The sequence below is a fragment of the Glycine soja genome, chromosome 6, assembly GCF_004193775.1.
Source record: "Glycine soja cultivar W05 chromosome 6, ASM419377v2, whole genome shotgun sequence".
In the NCBI taxonomy this organism is placed as follows: Eukaryota; Viridiplantae; Streptophyta; class Magnoliopsida; order Fabales; family Fabaceae; genus Glycine; species Glycine soja.
This window is the reverse complement of record NC_041007.1, coordinates 44,730,081-44,742,208: the sequence shown is the minus strand read 5'-3', so window position 1 is coordinate 44,742,208 and position 12,128 is coordinate 44,730,081.

Below are 12,128 nucleotides of genomic sequence, written 5' to 3'. Positions count from 1 at the left end.
GTGCTGTTTGGATAAACTTTCCCATAACCTGGGGTGTTGCACACCATAACCTGTTCACCATCTTGCACTGCCCAAGATAAAGATAATTAATGAGCATGAGACGACAAAGTAAAGAATAAGTCGGTGGAGTAGGAGAAGCTCATAGCTGCATGTGCCTGTTAGCTTTTGCCATGTATCAATGCAACAACTCGTTAAGAGTTCCTACATACAACACATTATATAGGACCCATTTACTTCTTCATCACTAATTTACTACTATGGCTCTTCCATATAATTATTTAATTTATCAATAAAAAGTATTTAGATGATATTAGAAAAATACTCAAATTATTTATTTTGTCATAAATTTTAATTTTATTTTAAAATTATCTATTAGATTAATGATTTAAGAATGATTATTTTAAAAATAATAGTTGAAGCAATTTACTCTAAAAAAACTATAAATTCTATTTCATGTACATTTTTATGGTTTATAAATTTTTAGCCAGTTTACATTGTACAAAAATGGTATTTGAGATTAACAATGAAGACTAAACTAAATTTATGCTATAATAGTAAAATTTATAATTTTCTTGTAAGAACTAAAACATAAAATGAGACAGGAACTCATTAAAATTGGGTGTGAATGAGAATGAACATAAGTAGCAGAAAGCCTGAGATTGCTTTAAATTCGACATGCATTTGCAGGCCCACACCGACGGCATTTTATCTAGGAACCGGAAAATGCAAGTATGCGACATCTGACAAATATGATAAATAAAATAAAAATATAACAAATATTATTATTAATAAATATTTTAAAAATTACTGAAATTTCATTTTTATGTTTTTAATCAAGTAATAGTTTTTTGAAAAAAAAAATTTCATCAATGGGAAAAAACTTGACATACATATAACCTATACAGCACCTTAGAAAATTATTTCTCATAAATTAAAAAACTTGACAATCTGCATATGAAAGAGAAAAAGATGGATTAAGCATAGTTCCAAGAAGAAAAATGAAAGAGAAAAAGATGGAAAAGTTATCACGTTCAATATATATTAGCTCTATTTAATATATATATATATATATATATATATAACTCCATTAATTGATAACTAAGTTGAATGAAATTAATGAATGGAAGAAGTGATAACTTATGAAACAAATAAAACATATCTTCATTTGTCTTGGCATAGTATGTTGCCACTGAAAATATAATGGAGAAAGTTTGAGTGAATGACATTTTACAAAAAAAATTAGATATTGAAGTAATTAATGCACGCATTTCAGGGATCTAGTGAAGGTTTGTTGCAGTGAAAATTGATGTGTAAGTGACTTACTCGTCGAACTAGTTCGAGACAAAGGTGGCGCTTGATGTCTCGCCTCGTGTAGCCAGCCACTTATATTGGTTATATTTGCGGACAGATTGTCTTAGTTCTAGAGGAAGCTGCCTGTGATGCATCCATTGTTCTGTATCAGTTCTTCTAACCCTCCACTCTTCTAAGCGAATAGTTGTTGATTGCAGGTATGTCTGCCAAAATTTGAGTTATATTAATCCATATATACAAGAACAGAGTCAGTTTATAGGCTGGTCAAGTCTTTTCTAACAATTCAATGCTATGCAGCTAACTAAACATCTAACAGCAAATTTTGAGGTTGATTTTGGGCTCAATATCTCTCAGATGTAATTTTTGAAGAGGATATGTAGAATTAAGCAAACACACATTTAGCAAATTTAATGTTTCATTAAAGTAATCATTGTTAAAAGTGTATGTTACACAACTTGCACCATTTTTAGTTCTATACAAGCCCCCCTTTCCTCTAAGATAATAGATAGATAAAAACAGGTATAGAAATACAACTGCAGACTTAAGTAAAGAAATGTACTTAAATAAAATGAGAATATTTTCTATTTTAAAAATATTTATTTATGTAATTTATTGACAGTATTTTTATCTATATTACAATAAATAACATGAATTTTTTAATAGAGATGAAAAATGTTTTCACTAAATCAGAAACATTATTTTAGAGGATAAATATAATATATAAAATAAAAAAAAAACTTATATAAATATACATATTCTAATTTATGTGAAAATAGTATTTAATCTTATATGTTATATTTTAAAAGATAATATATAAGATTATAAAAATATAATAAATAAAAAATAGAATTTGAATTATTTTTGCATAAAATTTATATTAATATTATATTTTACATCAAATACTCAAATGAGCACTTAGATGTCGTCATAAAAGAGTGTGTTTCTCATTCTAAATATCATGGTTCTTGTCCTTCCTCAAGCATTTTAAAAGTTTTTATTTTTTTAAGAAAATGTTAGTCAACTTTTTATTATAATCAACGTTTAAAATTTAATCATCAGCGACTAAAATTAGGAGTGGGTAAGCGGGTCATTTCGCCCCGCTTAAGCCCACATTGGTAGCAGATGGACCAGTCTGTCCCGCACTCTTACACGAACTTAATACATTGGTCCGCACCCGCCTCGCGGGCCTAGTTTCTAAAGAAAGACTTAAATTTGAAAATAAATATAGTTTTTTCTCTTAAAAAAAGTCAATTACACTCAATTATATATATATTTTAAAAATCTTAATAAATCTCTAACAAATACTCAATTACAAAAATTTTAACACAACCAAATAAATTTTCAACACAAATGAAAAAAAAAATTTGGATTAGGCTTTTAAGATTAATTTGATTTGGGTTGGCCTTGGTCAGTAGTTGTGGGTTTACGGGTCAACCCATGAACCCCATCATCCAAACCTACACAGCTTGTGGATTATGCTGGACGGACCCAAAATCTTGCATAGCTATGGATTTTATAAAAAAAAATGGTTTGTGGACTGTGCGAATAGTGAATTAAAAAAATAGGATGACTAATTTGGTAAATTTATAAGTAAAATAGGGGGACATATTTTGTAAATAAACCTTAAATTAAAGTAAATTTGGGATTTTAGTGAATGCATATGTTACGCATTGCATCTTATTGGGCCTTGCTCAATACACATGTTGTACTAAAGTCAAATTGGGTCTTCATCAATGCATAAATTTTACTTATGTCATATTTAAACTTATTGAATAATTGGTTTTACACTTATACCTTATATTTTGAATTACTTAATTTTATAAATTTTGATTATCATATATTTTCATAATATAAAGGGTATTTATTATCATTTTTAAAAATTTAATTTGTAAAAAACACAAATTAAAAGACTAATGATAAGCATGACTTATTTATCTTAATCAAATAATGTAAATATTATTTTCTTAATTGAAAAATATTATTAATATACTAATTTCAATATTTTTCTAGTATAAAATATATTTAAGTATATTATATATTTATTACAATTTATAATAAATAAAATTTTGTTACTTCACTTTTATAGAAAAAGGATATTTCAGTCTCTAATTCAGTCGCTAATCTCAAAAGAGAAATATGCATAGCGACCGAAAATATTTGGTCACTATAATCTCCATATAGCGACCGAACCCTCTTTGGTTGCTATCTTCAACTTCATATCGGTCGCTACTTCGATGGCTAAAGTACTTTTGTTTTACATATACAGCAACCGAAATAGCCATTGAAGTTTTCAGCGACCTTTCATTTTGGTCGCTAATTTAGTCGCTGACACAAGTTGGACATGATGATCAATTTCGGTCGCAAATTCAGTCGCAAATTGCAACATTAACTGTGTAGTCGCTACTTCGGTCTCTAACAGAGACCAAAATTTCTCAGTCGCTAATTTTGGTTGCTAAATTGCATTTTTCTAGTAGTGTTTCATCCATGTGCCCATCCCTCCACAACTAATTGCTCCATCAAGCCAAGTTCTCTTCATCTCACTCTTTCTCACTTGATAGAATGTTATTTGTATTCGCCTTTCCTCTCAATCACCTTTTACCTATCCCTCTATGTTCCTTAAAATCTCATTTAGCAAGAGCCAATAACATCCCTCTTTCTTGCTCCTTCTTTTTGTTTCTTTGCACAATGGAGAAAGGTGATAGCTCTGCCTTCGCATTGAATCGATACTTAGTTTACTATATAACTATGTAGTGTGGTTGAAATGTGTTTCTATGTTTTGTTGTCTCTATCTTGGATTAAAGAAAATGGGGTAAATTAAGTTTTTGGTTCCCCAACTTTTCAACATTTATGGTTTTGGTCCTTTAAGGTTTGGGAGACTGATCTTCATCCCAATTTTTTTCCATCAAGTGATTTGGCCCTTCCATCTATTTAATTGTTAAGTAATGACATGGCATTATACACACACACATGTTTTCTGGAAGTTAAAAATTGTCATAAATTGTGTTTTTAAAATAATTAAATAATGTCTCACAGTTTTTAGCCACACCCAAAATGTTTCATTTACGTCTAACTTGAACGTCCATCACCAATTCACCATGACTCCTTTCTCTCGTATCTGATTACTTAAGCAAAAAAAAATTCCAAACTAGCAAATCAAACAAAAACACATTTTTTAGCAAAATTATTCATTAAACCCAAATTTGATGAAAGTATTGAAATCCCCAAATCATGAACAAATGTGAGTTCTAGATTCGGTGTTGTACCTAGATTTGGTGGTTTGAATCGAAACCCATATCTGGTGTTGTATCAAAATAAAGTCGATTATGTCGTCATGATCCTCTGCCTCTCTACCTCGGTGTTGCCTTGCAACCAATGATCGGCAAACCTCAAGGGCATGTTAACCGTTTGACAATTGTACCAAATGTCCAAGTAGTCAAGACTCGGAAGTCCAAGTGTCGATTTCCACAAGGACTTTGTTTTGTACTTGTGTTGGATAATTTCCAATTTATAAGAGGAAAATATAAGGTGAGGTGTAAAAGATGAATTTAAAAGAACGAGATATAAAATAATAACTATTAATAGAAAACAAAAGAAATAGTAAAAAATTCAATGAGATGGAAATTTTAAGACCTAACATGTCTTATTTGCCTGAGATGTATTATTTAAGAATTTTCTCTATCAATTAAGTGAATTTTTCCTACCCACATCTATAGAATACTTGCCCCTGATGTCTCACGATGACAAACATATCTTACATATCTATCTCTCAAATGTCTTTGCAAAGATTCAATAAATGAGATGCATGAAGTTCTAATTCTAGATGCTTGCTTTAATGCATGGGCATAACACAATCATTCTATGTCTAGCAATGATTTTATTAAGATACCCCTTCCTTTTTTGTTCTATTAAAAATTACCTTCTGTCGAGCGACTAATTTCTAAAACTGATGCATGTAAAACCTATTTGAAAAAAATATTAAATAACATGATAATATGACTCATGTGAATTAAGGGCCTAAACTTGATTTAATAAAATAAAGAGACCTATTGGCAAATATGAGAAGTTAATAAACTTCTGATAACTAACTTGATGGAAGTTTGTTAATAAAAGGCAAAGGGTTCTATCTCTGCCATAAGAGTTTTTCCCTCTAATTACTCATCAAGAACGTGAGAGGAAAATAAAAGAAAGGAAAGAGATAGATTGAGACAAAGAAGATTGAAGAACTTATGCCTTTCATGGATCAAGGTAAGTTCTACTTACTTTCAAACTGTATGAGGGAATCATAAATTTTAATATCCTTACAATATGTAATTGATTCATTGAATATAAATGTATAGAATCTATAACTAACATGTGGTACCAGAGCATTAGGTTATTGAATTTATGATTCTCCATGAACGATATTTCTTCCACACATTGTATGAATCTGATTCCAATTGGAAAATTATTCAAACCATTTTTGTTTTCCGTTGTGCATATTATAATTGTTTTCAAGTTTGGAATGCCCTAAATCCAATTTTGAATGTCTTAAATTGAAATTCAATATCTCTCTCTTACGTCAATTTCAATTCAAAAAAAATTGATCTTAAATTTGCTACAATTTGAAATGAAAATATGTTGAATGCCTTCATATTGTGAATAGTTACATACTTGTGAAGCAACTTGGTTGTAATTGTAGTAATTTGGATTAAATGTATGATAGGTTTGTAATCACCAAAGTGATCAAATCTTTATGTTTTGTTTAATTCCAAATTAGTGACAATTTTATTTCAATTACCCATAGAATGGATGCTAAATTATAGACTATTGGTTTATGGGTTAATTGAAATTCATTATTATAAGACATTTATGGATCACCCAAAGGTTGATTAGTTGTTCTTATAATTTATGGATATGACTGTTGGTAGTATGTATGCATTATTAGTTTTATTTATATATCCAAAGATAATAAGTATTTCTAATTAATGCATATGCCTTACTAAATAATGTTAAAATTATTAGCATCGGTATGTATTAATATATCACCCAAAGGAGAACATTAGTATACAAAATGTTTGTTTGTTGTTTGAATCTGTATTGTATGTTTAATTTATGACTCAAAGTATTCATGGTAAACATGTGTTAATTGTTGTATCCCTTCTTGTATCTTTTCATTCTCTTGGTATGTTTGTTCTCATTTTTAATGGGTTAAAATTCTCTGATTGGAACGAACAAGTCCAATTTCACTTAGGTGTGTTGGATCTTGATTTGGCTCTTCAAGTTGAAAAACCTGCTACTAATACTGATGCTAGTAGCAATGAAGAGAAAACTCATTATAAGGCCTGGGAAAAGTCAAACATAATTTTTTTGATGCTTATGCACATGAGCATAGCCAATAACATTAAGTCTGCTCTTTCCAAAACTGAAAGTGCAAAAGAATATATGAAATCTGTGGAAGAGTGCTCCCAAACTGCTGATAAGTCTCTTGCTGGGACATTAATGAGTACATTAACCACTATGAAGTTTGATGGTTCTCGTACTATGCATGAACATGTCATTGAGATGACAAATATTGCAGCAAAACTTAAGTCTCTTGGAATGGTGGTGGATGAAAATTTCCTTGTGTAGTTCATTTTGAACTCATTATCATCTGAGTATGGTCCCTTGCAAATGAACTATAATACCATGAAAGACAAATGGAATGTGCATGAATTGCATAGTATGTTAGTTTAGGAGGAAACTAGACTTAAGAATCAAGGAAATCACTCTGTTCATTATGTGAATAATCAGAGAGTTGGAATGAAAGTCAATAAGAAACATGAAAAAGATAAAGGACCATTGAAGATTGTCAAGTCCTCTATTAAGATCCAGAAGAAAAATGACAAATGTCATTTCTGTGGCAAATCTAGACATTTCCAGATGAATTGCCCAAAACGTAAGGCTTGGTTCAAAAAGAAAGGTGAGCATAATGCTTATGTATGTTTTGAATCAAATTTAACTGAAGTTCCCTATAATACTTGGTGGATTGATTCTAGATGTATAACTCATGTTTCTAATATGATGCAGGGATTCCTTACAACCCGAACCATAAACCCAAATGAGAAGTTTGTCTTCATGGGGAATAGAGTGAAACTTCTAGTGGATGCTGTTGAGACTTATCGTTTAATCCTTGACACTGGATTTCATTTAGACTTATTTGATACTTTTTATGTACCTATATTTCTAGGAATTTAGTTTCTTTGTCTAAACTTGATGTTGTTGGATACTCTTTTAAGTTTGGGAATGGTTGTTTCAATTTGTATAAGCGTACTTGTATGATTGGATCTGGTACACTTTATGATGGTTTATATAAATTAAATCTTGATAATTTATATGTTGAAACTCTTATGACCTTGCATCATAATGTTAACACTAAACATAGTTTAGTGAATGAATGTTCTGCTTACTTGTGGCATAAACATTTGGGACACATTTCCAAAGAAAGGATGCAAAGATTAGTAAAGAATGAAATCCTTCCAAATTTGGATTTTATTGATCTGAATGTATGTGTGGATTGTATTAAAGGCAAACAAACAAAACACACAAAGAAATGAGCCACAAGAAGCACTTAACTTCTTGAAATTATACGCACTGATATATGTGGACCTTTTGATGTAAATTCTTTCAATAAAGAAAAGTACTTTATCACTTTTATTGATAAATTTTCACGTTATGGGTATGTCTATTTACTGCATGAGAAATCTCAAGCAGTGAATGCCTTAGAAATTTTTATAAATGAGGTGGAAAGACAATTGACAGAAAGGTGAAAATTGTCATATCAGATAGAGGTGGTGAGTATTATGGAAGATATAGTAAAAGTGGATAACATCCTAGTCCATTTGCTAAGTTCCTTGAAAGGTGTGGTATTTGTGCTTAATACACAATGTCAGGTACACCACAACAAAATGGTGTGTTAGAAAGGCGTAATCGAACCTTCATGGATATGGTTTAGAGCATGTTAAGTAATTCATCTTTACATGTATCATTGTGGATGTATGCTTTAAAAACTGCCATGTATTTGTTGAACATGGTTCCTAGTAAGGCAGTTCAAAAGACACCTTTTGAACTCTGGACAGGTAGGAAACCCAGTTTGAGACACCTACATTTTGGGGTTGTCAAGCAGAAATTAGAATATATAATCCACAAGAAAAGAAATTGGATGCAAGAACAATCAATGGATATTTCATTGGTTATCCAATAAAATTAAAAGGGTATATATTTTATTGTCTTACCTATAGTACAAGAATTGTTGAAACTAGAAATGTCAGGTTCATTGAGAATGGTGAAACCAGTGGGAGTGAAGCTTCACAAAATGTGGAGATTAAGGAAGTTAGAGTACAAGTTCCTTTAACTAGTGCTTCTACTTCAAGAATTGTTATTCCTTATACTGTTCAACCACACAACAATCAAGAAGAACAACAAATAAATGATCCTGAGGTTAACAATGAACCTATAGTAAAACAATCACAAGAAATAGCATTAAGAAGATCTCAAAGAGAAAGGAGATCTGCTATTTCAAATGACTATGTGATTTATCTACAAGAGTCAGAAAATGACTTAAGCATTGATAATGATCCAGTTTCATTTTCAGAAGCCAATAATGGTGATGATTATGGAAAATGGTTAGATGCTATGAAAGATGAGCTTAAATCAATGGCCCAAAATGGAGTATAGGATCTTGTGGAATTGCTTGAAGGATGCAAGAGAGTTGGGTGTAAATTGGTCTTTAAGACTAAGCGTGACTCTCATGGCAATATTGAACAACGCAAGGCTCGACTTATTGCTAAAGGTTTTACTCAAAAAAATGGCATTGATTATAAGGAAACATTTTCTCTAATTTCTAAGAAAGATTCTCTCAAGATTATCATGGCACTAGTAGCTCATTATGATCTTGAGTTGCATCAAATGGATGTTAAAACTGCCTTTTTGAACGGGAATTTAGAGGAAGATATTTATATGGACCAACCAGTGGGGTTCATTGAAGAAGGAAAGGAACACATGGTGTGTAAACTTAAGAAATCAATATATGGACTTAAACAGGCTTCCCGACAATGGTATCTTAAGTTCAATGATATTATTATGTCCTTTGGATTTAAGGAAAACACTGTTGATCGGTGTATATATCTGAAGGTCCGTTAGATTAAATTTATATTTCTTATTCTGTATGTTGATGACATCTTGCTTGCAACTAATGATCTTGGTCTATTAAGTGAAACTAAGAAGTTTCTCTCAAACAACTTTGAAATGAAGGATATGGGTGAGGCACGCTATGTGATAGGATTAGAAATATTCCGTGATAGATCACAAGGACTGTTAGGCTTATCTCAGAAATCATATATTAATAAAGTTTTAGAGAGATTCAGAATGGATAAATGTTCAGCATCTCCTGTTCCAATACAGAAAGGAGACAAATTTAGTCTCATGCAATGTCCAAAGAATGATATAGAACGGAAACAAATGGAAAATATCCCTTATGCATCTATTGTTGGGAGTCTGATGTATGCTCAAACATGCACAAGGCCAGATATTAGCTTTGCAGTTGGTATGCTTGGTAGATACCAAAGTAATCCAGTATTGGATCATTGGAAAGCTGCAAAGAAAGTCTTAAGATACTTGCAAGGGACAAAGGATCACATGCTTACTTATAGCAGATCTGGTCATCTTGAGGTGATTGGATATACAGATTCAGATTGTGCTGGTTGTATAGATACAAGAAAGTCTACATTTGGTTATATGTATCTTTTAGCCGGAGGAGCGATTTCATGGAAAAGTGCAAAGCAGTCAGTCATTGTTGCATCCACCATGGAGGCTAAATTTGTGTCATGCTTTGAGACCACAGTTCAGGCTAATTGGTTGCAAGATTTTATTTCAGGACTTGGAGTAGTTGACAGTATTACCAAGCCGCTGAAAATTTATTGTAATAATACCACAGTTGTCTTCTTTTCTAAAAACGACAAGTATTCTAAAGGTGCTAAGCATATGGAATTGAAATACTTTGTCGTTAAAGAAAAAGTTCAAAAACATAGTGTCAATAGAACATATTAGCACTAATCTAATTATTGTTGACCCTTTAACAAAAGGGTTACCACCCAAAGTATTTGCTGACCATGTAGTGAATATGGGCATTATGTTTGCTAGTGAATGTTGAATGTTATTATTATTAATGATGTCTATTTGACACTTTGAGCTCATGATTGTGTAAGTTTCTGAAATTTGTATTTTCTACTTTATGTGTATATGCATGCAAATTATGATGTGGAAAACATATTATGTTTTTGTTAATGAAAGAGTGACTTTTGTTTGAACCCATTATGAACTTCTCATTTTTCAGTCATATTAAAGAGAATGATAATATAGTAGTACATGGAAGGGAATATGTTGATTAAATGACATGTAACCGCCATGACTCTTATTTTTTTAATCTTTAATTATGATTAATGATGGAGCCAATTTATCTAAACTCTTTTAATGTGCATTGTGATTTATGTAATTATTAAATCATGAAGTGTTATGCCATCACAAGAGTCAAGTGGGAGAATGTTAGAAAAAAAATATATTAAATAACATGATGATATGACACATGTGAATTAAAGGCCTAAACTTGATTTAATAAAATAAAGAGACCTATGGGTAAATATGAGAAGTTAATAAACTTATGGGAAGTTAATAAACTTCTGATAACTAACTTGATGGAAGTTTGTTAATAAAAGGCAAATGGTTCTATCTCTGTCATAAGAGTTTTTCCCTCTAATTATCCATCAAGAACGTGAGAGGAAAATAAAAGAAAGGAAAGAGATAGATTGGGACAAAGAAGATTGAAAAACTTATGTCTTTCGTTGATCAAGGTAAGTTCTACTTACTTTCAAACTGTATGAGGGAATCATAGATTTTAAGATCCTTACAATATGTAATAGATTCATTGAATATAAATCTATGGAATCTATAACTAACAAAACCTTCCTTGTGTTTTTATTAAGGATTATCCTCTGTCGAGCACCTAACCCCCAAAGATGATGCAAGGATGAATGATACATGAAATTAAAAGCAAGAAAGGATAATAGGAAAGAAAACACTTGTTTGCATTGATAGATATGAAGTATACAATACATCTTTTGGTTTTTTTAGGTCTGTCAGGCCCTAACTAAGGGCTTAGTCTCTCATAGCCATAAAGGGCCTTACACTTGAAGAGGGGTTTAGAAACTGATGGAAGAGAATGGATGGAAAAAGGGAACAGAAAATAATGAGAGAGAAAATAATTCCTTAAGGGAGAGTTCTCAGGCTTTAAGTGCGTATTAGAGTGTTTTGAGACTCGATGTGTATTCTCCTTGGCTTGACCTTTTTTTATAGTTGTTGGAGTGAACTTGAGTTTGCATACTCACGCTTAGCGCGCGCTGGTGCCTGTATTCGTGCTTAGCACCCGATACTCGCTTAGCGCGGGTGTCTGTTTTCGCGCTTAGCGCACCTCTTCCTTGCTTAGCGCTAGTGCTTGTTTTCGCACTAAGCGCGTCTTGGGTTGAGTTTTTTTTTCAAATATTTGCTATTTTTGCATCTTTTTTGGCTTTTAATCCCTCTTTTTCATATTTGCAAGCCAAGAATAGGAGAAATATCAATTCTTAACAATTAACCATGAATAACTGCTAAATAATCATTTTTAAGGATATTTTCATTATCAAAATAGCTCATATTTAGCAGTTATTAGGGCACAATCACCATCATCGATGAGAGGACCGACAAGAGGTACCATATCGAAGTCACCCCAGAAGGCTCCGTTAGAGCCTTTGACTTCAAGAAGGTATTGT